Genomic DNA, 12664 nt, shown 5'->3' on the forward strand with positions numbered 1-12664 from the left:
TGCGGTGCCCAGCGTCGAAGGCCACCAGGAGTTGTCCCACGCAGCGGGGGATTGTCTGAGGATGAGGACCTCTGTCTTGTCCGAGTTGAGCTTGAGACGGCTGTGCTTCATCCAGTCTGCTACCTCTTTCATTCCCTCCTGGAGGTTTGTTTTGGCGGTGGCTGGGTCCTTAGTGAGGGAGAGTATAAGCTGGGTGTCGTCGGCATAGGAGATGATGTTGATGTTGTGTTTTCGTGCGATGGCGGCGAGAGGACTCATGTAGTTATTGAAGAGTGTTGGGCTGAGTGATGATCCTTGAGGTACACCGCAGATGGTTTCGGTGGCTGAGGAGCGGAAGGGGGGGAGGTGGACTCTCTGGGTTCTGCCGGTGAGGAACGAGGCATTCCCCTGGATTCCCGTGTTGTTGAGGCGGTGTACTATGGTGCGATGGCATACGGTTTCAAAGGCTGCTGAGAGGTCTAGGAGGATGAGGGCGGCTGTTTCTCCGTTGTCCATAGGTTTCTGATGTCGTCTGTGGCTGCGATGAGGGCAGCCTTGGTGCTGTGATTTGCTCAAAATCCAGACTGAGAAGGGTCGAGCGAGTTGTTGTTCTCGAGGAAGGTAGTCAGTTCTTTGTTGACGGTCTTCTCAATGATTTTAGCTGGGAAGGGGAGAAGTGAGATGGGTCGGAAGTTCTTGAGGTCCCTGGGGTCTGTGGTGGGTTTTTTCAGGAGGGCGTTGATCTCTGCGTGCTTACAGCTCTCAGGGAAGATAGCTGACTTGAAGGAGCTGTTTATGACGATCCGCAGGCGGGGTACGATGGTGGTGATGGCTCTGTTGAAGATGTGATGGGGGCATGGGTCGGAGGGGGATCCGGAGTGGATGGTGCTCATGACGTGGATGGTATCTTCAATGCTGATGGGGGTCCAGGCTTTGACGGTGATGGTGGGGTTCACTGGGCTGGTGTCCTGCGGTGGAGTTTGGGGTCCAAAGCTGTCCTGTATGTCTGCGATTTTGCGGTGGAAGGAGGTGGCGATGGAGTTGCAGAGGTCTTGTGAAGGGGTGATGTCGTTGTTGCTGGTGTTGGGGTTGGAGAACTCTTTGACGATGCTGAAGAGTTCCTTGCTGTTGTGGGTGTTGTTGTCTAGTCGCTCCTTGAGCGATGTCCTCTTGGTGTTCCGGATCTGTTGATGGTATTCGCAGGTGGTGATTTTGAGGGCTGTTATGTTTTCTGTTGTCCGTTCTTGGCGCCTGGTGGTGGTCTTACTGTGGGTGTTCTGTAGTGGGGCGAGGTCGACGGCACAGTTGGTGATCCATTGTGTGAGGTTGAGCTCTGCGATGTTGGTGTCGGGTATGTTGGTGTTGGCAGGTGGGTTCCGGCTCAGTGATGTGGTGAGCTGGTCCGTGGTGATTTTGTTCCAGCATCTGAGGGGGATACGGGGCATGTGGTGGTGGGATGAGGTCCTCTTGAAGGTGAAGTGTACGCAGCTATGGTCGGTCCAGTGTAGTCCTGTGGCGTGGTTGAAGGCGATGTGGTTGCTGGCTGAGAAGATGGCGTCGAGGGTGTGGCCGGCGAGGTGCGTGGGGGAGTCCATTAGTTGCTTGAGTCCGAGGCAGGCGAGGTTGTCGAGCAGGGTGGTGGTGGTGTTGTTGTTATCCATGTGAAAGTTCAGGTCTCCTAGGAGGATGTATTCTGGTGAGGCTAGGGCGTGCGGGCTGATGAGGTCGGCAATGGTTTTGCTGAATTGTGTGTGTGGACCCGGGGGTCTGTAGATGAGCGTTCCTCTGAGGGTGGTCTGGGGGTCGGTGTGGATCTGAAAGTGTAGGTGTTCGGCGGTGGGGATGGTGTCTTCGGTGTTGGTCGTGAAGCTGATGCTGTTCCTGTAGATGATGGCGATCCCTTGTCGGGGGCTGAGGAGCCGTTCACCCGGTTTCCGTGAGGAAGGCGACTTCAGGTGCTGTTGTGTCGAGGAGGTCCCAGAGGTCAAGGGTGTTCTTGTGTACTGAGCGGGTGTTAAGGAGGATGCACTTGAGGTGGTTGTTATTGCTGCAGGTGAATTTGCAGGCTTGGCAGGTGAAGGGTCCGTGGGTGTGCTTGAGGGTGGCTTGATAGCAGGCGGGTGTTAGTCCGGTGTTGAGTGCGTTGAGGGCGGCGGTGTGGTAACTCAGTCGGTTGGTCTGGATCCGGCGAGGTCCAGGGGTTCTGGCGTTGGGTGCGGTCCAGGCGTTGATCGGGCGTAGACAAGCTCCTTGACATAGTAGCATATAGACCCACCTTTCTGATTGGATCCATCAGATTTTTCCTAGGTGGAACAAAAGGTAACATACACTGCCTTTCTTTGATTAATTATATATACAAAACTGTATATACATTTCTGTTCCTAGCCCACAGTACCTGATCTATTGGATTACTCGTTATTGTTCGAATGTATTTTATCTGTATGGCTAAAATTAGCTGAAATAAAGAAAGAAAGATTAATTATATTTTACCATGTCTCCATCATCTGAAATAATATGGCAATATTTTAAACCATCCCTAGGTGGTCCACACGTCCTGATGAAGACCCCAATGTAAGGATCCGACTTCCCTTCATAATCTTTTGGGGCCGAAACGCCAACGGTCTCATTTGTTCCCACGTATAGACAACAGCAATTAATTTACTGTGTCACTATATTACTATATTGTCTTATACCAATGTAGCCCTTGATGGGGCTGGGCAGGCTATTATTACTCTATAATGTAAATATTGCACATTGCCTTTCCCTTTCCAACAACCTTCACCAGAGCATATCCCAGAGCACTCTTTTCCTTTTCCTCTGGAGCACCCTAGCATGAATTTGTAGATGCTTCTGCCAAGCGAAACACGGATTGGAATATGTTTAAATATAATTAAACCCAAAAAATTGAACTGCTATAGGTGATGTTGGTGTTGTTGAGTAGTATATGTCCACTGTGACCACCTAGTTTTGTACTACTTATCTAGGCCACAGACAGTGGGTTGCTGCTTGACACAGGGATGTGTGCCATGTCGACAGTTCATTCTCATATGCATGAAAACACGTAGCCTGCAACGGCAATGTTTGGGTGTTAAGGTGCAGGGCCCCTAAGGGTGGCACAATAGGCGCTGCAGCCCTTTGAGGCCTTACCTACAGTGCTGTTGCTACATATGGTACCTTTTACAAGGGGCTTACCTGTGGCCAGAGAGATGCCAAATTGTGGTAGATAAGGTACAGCTTTGAGAACTAACACAGCTCCTGGGAACCTGATTGGCAGGGACACAGGGCAAAACAAGTCAAAGTGCATCATGTGTCAGGAGAAAAGTGGGGGTAACCTTGCAAAAAGGAGCACTTTCCTATACAACCCCTCCTTAACGAAAGTGGATCAGACTAACCTTTCCCAGAAGAGTCTTCATTGTCCAAATGGAAAAATCTAGACAGGTCGATTGCATTTGCATGGGCAGTCCCAGGTTTATGTTCAACTATAAAGTCCATTCCCTCCAGAGAGATGGACCATCTCAAAAGGTTTGTATTTTCCCTTTTCATTTGCATTAGCCATCTGAGAGGTCTGTGGTCAGTTTGAACTAGGAAGTAAGTACCAAACAGGTATGGTCTCAGATCCTTCAGGCACCAAATCACAGCAAAGGTCTCCCTCGCAATGGCACTCCAATGCTGCTCCCTGGGGAGAAACCTTCTGCTTATGAAAGCAACATGTTGGCCTTGTCCATCATCATTGGTCTGGGATAGGACGCACCTATCCCTAGCTGAGAGGCATCAGTCTGAACAATGAACTGCTTGGAATATTATGGAGCTTTGAGAATAGATGCTGAGCATATTGCCTCTTTTAGGGATTCAAAAGTCTTTTTGACAGTTATCTGTCCAGTTCACTTTCTTGGGCATCTTGTTGGAGGTGAGTTCTGTGAGGCGTGTCACAAATAGGTCTGAGTGGTGAACTCCGCTCTGTTTACAGAGTTTGCAGAGTTTTTTGCACTCCGCGGAGCTCCCGGCGTGCAGAAAACTCCGCTCCACCTGGTGCATCTGAGTTTTTTCCCTGCTTGCCCTCGAGGACAGTAAGTTGGCGAGCACGACCTGCCGCTCGGGTAGAATGTCTACCCAAGCAGTAGGAAGATCAGCCCAAACAGCAGTTTTTTCGTCACTTCGCAGAGTTCTGTGTAGAGAAACACAGCAAACTATACCCAGGCCTGGTCACAACGGAGCCATACCCCTTCACTCACCTCATGTGGTACCCATTCATGCCAAGGAAGGCCCTGACTTGGGTCTGGGTAGTTAGACCTTCCCAATCCAGTTCCCTGACCTATCTAGCCCAGGTAGCTAGGCCTGCAGTTTACAGGGCCTGTAAATCCTTCCCCAAGTGGACCAGGTGATCCTGCCAGTAAGAGCTAAACACAGCAATATCATCAAGATAAGCTGCACTAAAGACTTCCAACCCAGCAAGGACTTGATTCACCAACCTTTGGAAGGTGGCAGGGACATTCTTTAGACCAAAGAGCATCACAGTAAACTGGAAGTGTCCATCAGGTGTGAAGAATGCATCTTCTCTTTTGCTCCAGGGGCCATGCCAACCTGCCAGTACCCTGCAGTTAAGTCAAAGGTGCTGAGAAATTTGGAAGCCCCTAACTTATTTATCAATTCATCAGCACTGGGGTTGGGGTGTGCATCTTTCTTGGTTACAGCACTGAGACCTCTCTAGTCAACATAAAACCCAAATGTTCTACTTCCATCCTGTCAATGAGGTTTTGGGACTAGGGCCACTGGGGTGGCCCTGGGACTCCCAGAAGGCTCAATGACCTTAGCCTTGATGTTTTCCTTACCTTGAGCAGACTGGCTATTGGTTTTGGTTTTGACATGCAAACTGTCTCCAGTGTCCACATCATGGGTCCTTGAGTTGTGTATGCAGAGAACTGCGGATACATCCCCTAATGAGGCACACCAGAGGTGATCACAAATATGATTCAGTACTCAATTAGAGGTATGGTATGTTTATTTTTCGTAAGTTTCTTCAATTGATTTTAGCAATTTTAGACTGATATTAGCAACATATCAGAAAACAGCGTACATCCGTGGGGGTTAACTTATGAACTCTTTCTCCAATGCATTTCGGGCAAAAATGCCCTTGGTCACGGAGTGCTGTGGAGGAAGGCAGAGAAAACGAGTGTAAGGGGGTGGTTGTCTAAAAAATGTGGGGCATTACTTGTGCTAAAAGTGAGGGAAGTTGGTGGCCAAGGGCTACAAAGTGCTCAGTACTAGTGTGAAGATATGGGGCATGTGAGAGGAAAATTACCGCGAGTGGTTGGTATATAAAGAACAGGGATACAGCGAACGCATTCATGGTAGCTTAATGCTTGCACAGGGACTTACTTTATAGTCACGCGTAGCGCAAAACCGCTATCTGTCGGGCTGTCAGCTCGCTGTCTCGTGTGCTCGTGAGCGGGGGTGGTTAATACGATGTTAGTAGAAAGCGTCGATGGACTCGTGCATTGCAAAACTCATGCATAGAATGTCGACTCAAGCAAAAAAATTCCGCGGCCATCTTGGAATGGAGTGAGTTAGCGGGAGGTTAGTATAACGTGCAGGGAGTGTATAGGGAAAAGGGTGAGGGAGGAGAAGGAGTACAGTAAAACAGTTAGGAAACACATAATGAACACTTTAAAGGTAGCAACTGTATTCGAAGCGGTCATTGAGCCCGTGAGGCTTCAGTGTCTGTAATAGGTAGATCCATTCTAGTTCTCTTTTTAACAGCAGTTTATTGTTGTAAATTCCTTCGTTCTTTGGGATAGTTTCCAACACAATGAATTTCAATTGGGCGATGGTGTGGCGTGCATCAACGAAGTGCATGGCAACATTGGATTTTTCCATTTTCAACCGTATGTTAGACTTATGTTCGTTGAGGCGTGTTTTTATTTTACGTTCAGTTTTGCCAACGTATAACTTGCCACAGGGACATTTCAATGCATAAATCAGGTTCATGGAATCACAGGTAGCGTCGACTTGAAGTTTAATATTGTGTCCTTTCATGGGATGTTGTGTGCTATTGCCTTTGATGACATTATTGCAATGGTTACAGTTTTGGCAAGGTTGGGTTCCACGATGGTGTTTAGATGTGTCAGTAGGCCTGGAAAGAATCTCTTTGATATTTCTGCTCCTAGTATGAGCGAATATTGGTGGTTTTTCAAAGATGCCCCGAAAGTCAGGTTCATTCTGTAGTATGGGCCAGTGTTTCCTTATGATCATCATGGGTCCACCAGCATGTCTGACCTGGGTTAAGGACAAGAGCTGTGCATACTGCTGTAGGACCTGCCTACAATCAGCCTGCTTTGGGACAGTGAGGGTGTCTGAATAGACAACTCTATCCACTGACCCATCTTGGAGACTGCAAGAGAGGAGGTCAGGGAGAGGTTCACTTTTTGTCTCCTGGTCTGCATCAGTAACCATCAACATGGTTATTTCAGTCCGTTCACAGAATCATTTCAGGTGGTTCTCATGTATCTCCCTTTTGGGGTACCTGCTAGTGCCCCGGTCTAACAAGTAGGTGACCTCGCTCTTCTTTTCTAGGATACGGTAAGGGCTACTCCATTTGTCAAAGAGAGCCCTTGGTGCCACAGGTTCCAAACCCAACACCTTCTGCCCTGGTTGGCGCCGCCAGTGCAGCCTTCCGGTCATACCAGAGCTTCTGGAGCTCCTGGCTAGCATCCAGATTTTGTTTGCTTTCTGCATGTACTTTGCCATCCTGGAACAAAGGCCTAGTACATAGTCCACCACATCTTGTTTTGGTACATGATGGGGTTTCTCCCATCCTTCCCTCACAAAAGAGAGTGGTCCCCTTACAGAGTGACCAAACAGAAATTCAAAAGGGGAAAACCCTACTCTCTTTATAGGTAAAAAGCATGCAAGGTAACAGGACACCCCATCTTCTTTTGAGTTTTTCGGGGGTATCAATTGTCATGCCTTTCAATGTCTTGTTGAATCTTTCAACACGGACATTAGTTTGTGGGTTATAATGTGTTGTGAACGTATAGACTATTCCACACTCATCAAACATGTGTTTTCAAGTATGCAGACATGAAGTGGGAATCTCTGTATGACATTACCTCATTAGGAAACCCTACCTTGGTGAAGACACCAATGAGGGCTTTGGGTACTTCAGGGGCTGTAGTAACTTAAGGGGATTGGCTTCAGCATACCTGGTAGCATGATCCACTAATACCATTATGTATTTGTTTCCTGAGGCTGTGGGGGTTCAAGTGAACTCATTATATACACACCTACCCTCTCATAGGGAACCCCAACCACTGGTAGCAGAATTAGGGGGGGCATTGGGTGTCCACATGTTTGCCATTGGTTTGACAGGAGACACAGGAGCTTAACAACTCCCTTACATTTTGGGACAACTGGGGCCAATAAAGATGGTTGGCAGTCTTGCCCATGGTTTTGTCTGGCCCAACTGTCCAGCAAGGGGGATGTCATGAGCCAAAGTGAGCAGGAACCCCCTGTACAACGGAGGTAATACTACTCTCCTGGTAGCACCAGGTTTGGGGTCTCTGCCCTCAGTACAGGAGTCCCTTCTCCCAATTGACCCTGTGGGAGCCACTGACACTTTCCTGCTCCTGTGCAGCAGCTTGCTGTCTCAGGGTTACAATAGTAGAGCAGACCTTCTGCCCAAGGCATAGTTTTTCCCTAGGGGGTCCCCCTGGGCCCACGAGCTCTACCTTGTAAGGTTCAAGTTCCAGGGACTCCGTTCCTTCTGGGGTTGACAAGTCCTCTCCATGAGGAGAGGTGTTGCTATTAGGGAAGCTGTTTCACCAGTCTTCCTACCTTTCCTCTTGGGAGGTTGGGCCATTATTTCTGGCTTCATCTCTCCTTTTCCACCCTGTGCTAGGCACTGTGCCTTTGTTTTCACACACACTATCTCAGGGAAGTTTAGCATTGCTGCAGGTACCCTTCTTTCTACCCCAGCCCAATCACAGATCTTCAGATCATTCCCAAACAGACAAGTTACTGGAGGGCAGATTCACAAGCCTCTTAGGTCAGGTAACATGCAAAAAATGACACAAAGTGGCGTAAGAGGTTTGTAAATAAGCCCCTGGAAGATTTGGAAGGACCACTACCTGTTTCAAGTCAGTTACCCCTCCCCAATTCAATGTCACCATAACCAGGGGATGGACTACAGTGTCATTATCAGCATTGGTTACTGGGAACGACTTTCCAGCTACGAATTGCCCTGGAGAAACCAGTGATTCTCTCAGCATAGTGACACTGGCTCTTGTATTCCTCATGCCTCCTACACTTGACCCATTGATTTTCGGGGCTGCAGGTACTTATTGAAGTTTGTAGGCTATACAGCTAGGGTTGCCATATCTACCCCACCCACAGAGACTAGTGTAATTTCTGTTTGCACTCTAATTTACTCAGGGCACACCATTGATCCCATCTAGAGATTTGCCATTCCAGGGTTAGCTGGAGGGGGGCTAGAGGTTTTCTTGTTGGGACAGGCAGAATCTCCAGTTCAGTGTCCCTTCTTGTTACAGTGTCAACACCCTTATGCTCACCAGTGGGCTGGGAAGAGTTCTTGGGCCTATCCCCCTGGACAGGATTTGGGGGCCCTAAGAAGACAGTTGTGTTTTTATCGTTGGGCTTCTCACTTTCTTTCTCTCGGGGACGCTTTGTAGCCCTTTCTTTTGATCACACCCCAGTGGTTGTCTTGGTCACCGTTGTCTTGACCAAGTGGTCCGCCTTTCATTCCCAATTCTTGGGGAGAAATAAGGTATAAGTCTACCAGATATAGATGCATTGATGCAGTTACTTAAAATGTGTTCCTTCATAAACAAATTATAAAGTCCTACTTAATCCTGCACTTTACTTCCACCGCCCCAGTAAGGGTCGGGAGTCTGTCCCTGCACTTACCAGTAAACAGTTCCCTAGGAAGTGCCCTCCAGTGAGTCTTCCTCACTTGCCCGGCTACACAAGCCCTCTCAAAGGCTGTGAACCATTTGATGATATAATCACAATCCTCAAATTTAGGGACAATCTATTTGAGGATTTTAGAGTCAACAAACTCTTCTTTCTCTCTGTTATTTAAATGGCTGCATAGGTCCTAGTCTCATCTCTGCGCTCTCTTTCTCTAGAGCGTGGGAGCATAGTCTCTAGCTCTAGTCTTTTCGCCATCCTTGCTAAAAGGAGGTTTCATTCTCAGTGAAGTTGTCCTCACTCTCTCGTAGCCCTACCTCTGTAGAATCTGGACCCTGTATTCTTTGGCTTGGAGGGATAGGCATGATCAAAGGTCCCATCATCCCTAAGTAGTTGAGGTGGTTGGTTTAGGACCTCATCATGTTTACTTATTTCCGCATCTGTCGGGAAATTTTCTCCTTCATTAGTGGTGTGGTGCCTTGAATTTCCTACCAGAAACTCCAGGAGTTGTGATCTGGTTGGGGTTGACCCAGTTCTTATTTTCTTAGCTTTACAGATAAGCCTTAACTCTCTAACCTTTAGCCTGGAGTAAGGGGGCAGGTCGAACTCCTCAGCCATTTTCTCTGTGTTGCTTATTATTTTACTAAAGTGGGGTTGTTTTTAGAAGACCTATGAACAAGTTATAAGTACTCCTGCAGGTCGTTTACTCACCTGCAAACTGATACCCTTCGTTTTCCCATAGAAACCAATGTTACGTGTTTTAGTTCCTAAAATGTTCTGTGTTGAAGTTTTTTTGTGTGTGAGAGAGAAGCCAAAAAGACTTTTACTTACTTCTGAAATGTAGGATACTCAGTGTGATAGCTAGGCATTTCACCCAGAGTAGTCAATGTAATTCAAAAGTAGCACAAAAATCGAAAGTAATTTCTATATAATTTAAACTGTTTTGAAAGCAAATAGTTCAAGTTCAAGTTCAAGTTCAAGTTCAAGAATTTATATAGCGCACTACTCACCCAGAGGGTCTCAAGGCGCTTGGGGAGGGGTTCATTATTTATCGAATAGCCAGGTTTTAAGTTCTTTTCTGAAGTAGATGTGGTTCTGTGTAAGGCGGAGGTGAGTGGGGAGTGAGTTCCAGGTCTTGGCCGCCAAGTAGGAGAAGCAGAACTGCGGCGAGGCCTTGATTGGAGGATCTTAGTTGGCGGGAGGGTGTGTAGAAGGATAGTCGAGTGTTGAGGCATTCGGGCCCTACTTTGAAGAGGGCCTTGTGTGCGTGGGTGAGGAGACGGAATGTTATTCTCTTGTTGACGGGAAGCCAGTGGCGGTCTTTCAGGTGGCTGGTAATGTGATCTTGGCGAGGGATGTCCAAAATGAGTCTCGCTGATGCGTTTTGGATGCGTTGGAGTTTTTTCTGTAATTTGGCTGTAATTCCGGCGTAGAGGGTGTTTCCGTAGTCTAGTCGACTCGTAACCAGTGCGTGGGTGACAGTCTTTCTTGTTTCGGGGGGGATCCAATATAAGATTTTTTTGAGCATACGAAGTACGTTGAAGCAGGAGTTACAAACCTGTAACAATTGCAACTCCATTCCCAACTGCATTTCCTTGTACATTTTTGCATTTGAAAGTACATTTTACCTACCTGTGCCAAGTCCTGCTAGGTTCTATTAATAAAACAAAAGTATACATTTTTATACTTACCTAATTGGTTTGGATTCAGTCGCTGAGTGTGTGTTACTAGTCGTTGATTGAGTGAATACAATAAATGCTTAACACAACTTTCTGATAGGCCTAACTGCTGGACCACACTACCACAAAGAGAGCCGTTAGTGATTATCTAATTTAGCATCTCTTATACCTGTGGGGTTGCCCTGAACTCTGCACACTATACCTTACATTGGTATAGTATATACAGAGCCAGCTTCCTACAGTGGTTGATGTAGGAAGGTCTGGCATTTCAGATGGGCGTTTTAGGCGTTGGTCAGCAGCTTGAATTGGAATCTCTTCTGGACGGGGAGCCAGTGGAAGCTACTCAGGTGGGGTGATGCTGATCCATTTAGGGAGGTTAAGGATGACTCTGACTGAGGTATTCTGTATAATCTGTAGTCGTTTCAGGAGATGGGAGGATGTTCCAGCATTGGGAGTGTTTCCATAATCCAGTCAGCTGGTGATGGGGCTTGAGTCACTGTTTTCCTGGTGTTGATGGGGATTCATCTGAAAGTCTTACGAAGCTGGAGGAGGGTGTGGAAGTAGGAGGAGGTTACTGCGTTGACCTGGTTTCTCAAAGAGAGCGCTGTCCAAGATGATTCCAAGGTTGCAGGGATGGCTGGTGGGGTAGGTAAGACTCTCAGTGCAGTGAGCCACCATGTTTCATCCCATGGGAGTTGTTTTTCCTGATGATGAGCACTTGTGATGTGTATTGGTAACTTAAAATGGACTATAACAAACAATAAAGAAAGAGGGGACCGGGGAGCGAGTAATGGTTCAGTGTCCATGCTCCTCAAATGTAGTACTTCAACCAACACGAGGACACTGTCCCTAAGGCAAGGTACCGGGTACGTCACCCATGTGCCCTAACCACAAGAAAAAGAAGAAGTGAAAGAAAACCTAGGTACAGAGGGGACCCCCTAAATGGGAGGGAGAACAAGTCTTGCCTCCTGTTGCCTTCACACACCAGACAAGGTGTCATGCTTCATCATCGGGCATTGGTTCATTATCCTGCGAAGGTGCGGGCGTTCCTTGTCTCGTGCCATTGGAGTAATTCTCCCGGTGGCGTTGGGTATTCTACAGGAGCATTTGTTTTTTTAGCCACGCTGTACGGGTTACAGGATGCTGGCTTGCCCTGCATAAACCTTTAGGGTATATGTTTTTAATTTAACTTATTTCACATGCCCCATTTCTACTTCTTGCTGTTGACCCTGAGGAGGCGCCATTGACCTTTATGGCAAGAAGGGTGCGAAACATGTCGGTACATTACAGGCATATCTATGCCTGTTGGGGTAATCCTCTACCCATGGGGTTCCAATTTATTTTATTTTGGCATGACTTTTGGTTGTGCATTTTATTTAGTAACTCCTCTTTTAAACTCACTTACTTGCACACACTTTTCACCCTCCTTACTAGACTCCCACCCCACACACCCACATGCACCACCCGGCATTGCCTCAAAAGATCTCTGAAAAAGTGACCCTTCGGGGAACCCGTGGGGCATTGCGGCGCCGGCCCCACGATGAGCAAATGCCTGATGATGAAGCATGACACCCTCTGGGGTAGGTGAGCGCAACAGGAGGGAAGACTTGGTCTCCCTCCCATTTAGGGGGTCCCCTCTGCACCTAGGTTTTCTTTCACCTTTTCCTTTCTTTTCTTCTTTTTGTTGTGGTTACGGCACATGGGTGACATACCTGGTACCCCGCCTTAGGAACAGTGTCCTTGTAGTGTAGTTCCTATTTTCCCAATAGGCCCTGCGCATTGGAATAACATAAACAGTAGTATGGACGTAGAAGTGCGGATCTTCCAGGTATCCACTGACTATGCTAAACTTAATTGGGTTTGTTACCAACTAGCTCAGAGGTCACTGGAAACTTTCTTGACTGAATAGGAAGTGATCAGCTTCCCTGGTACAGACAAGAAGGGATTCAGTTTTCCAACAACCGCATAAACATGACAACTTTGCTCCTTAGAATAAGAGTCAATCTCTAGAGCCGTGTGAAACAATAGACAGTTATTTTACTCAGTCAGTTTTGTGCAGATTACTTTCACCAATATGCAGAGAA

Source organism: Lissotriton vulgaris, chromosome 1_2, assembly GCF_964263255.1.
Source record: "Lissotriton vulgaris chromosome 1_2, aLisVul1.2, whole genome shotgun sequence".
NCBI classification, from domain to species: domain Eukaryota; kingdom Metazoa; phylum Chordata; class Amphibia; order Caudata; family Salamandridae; genus Lissotriton; species Lissotriton vulgaris.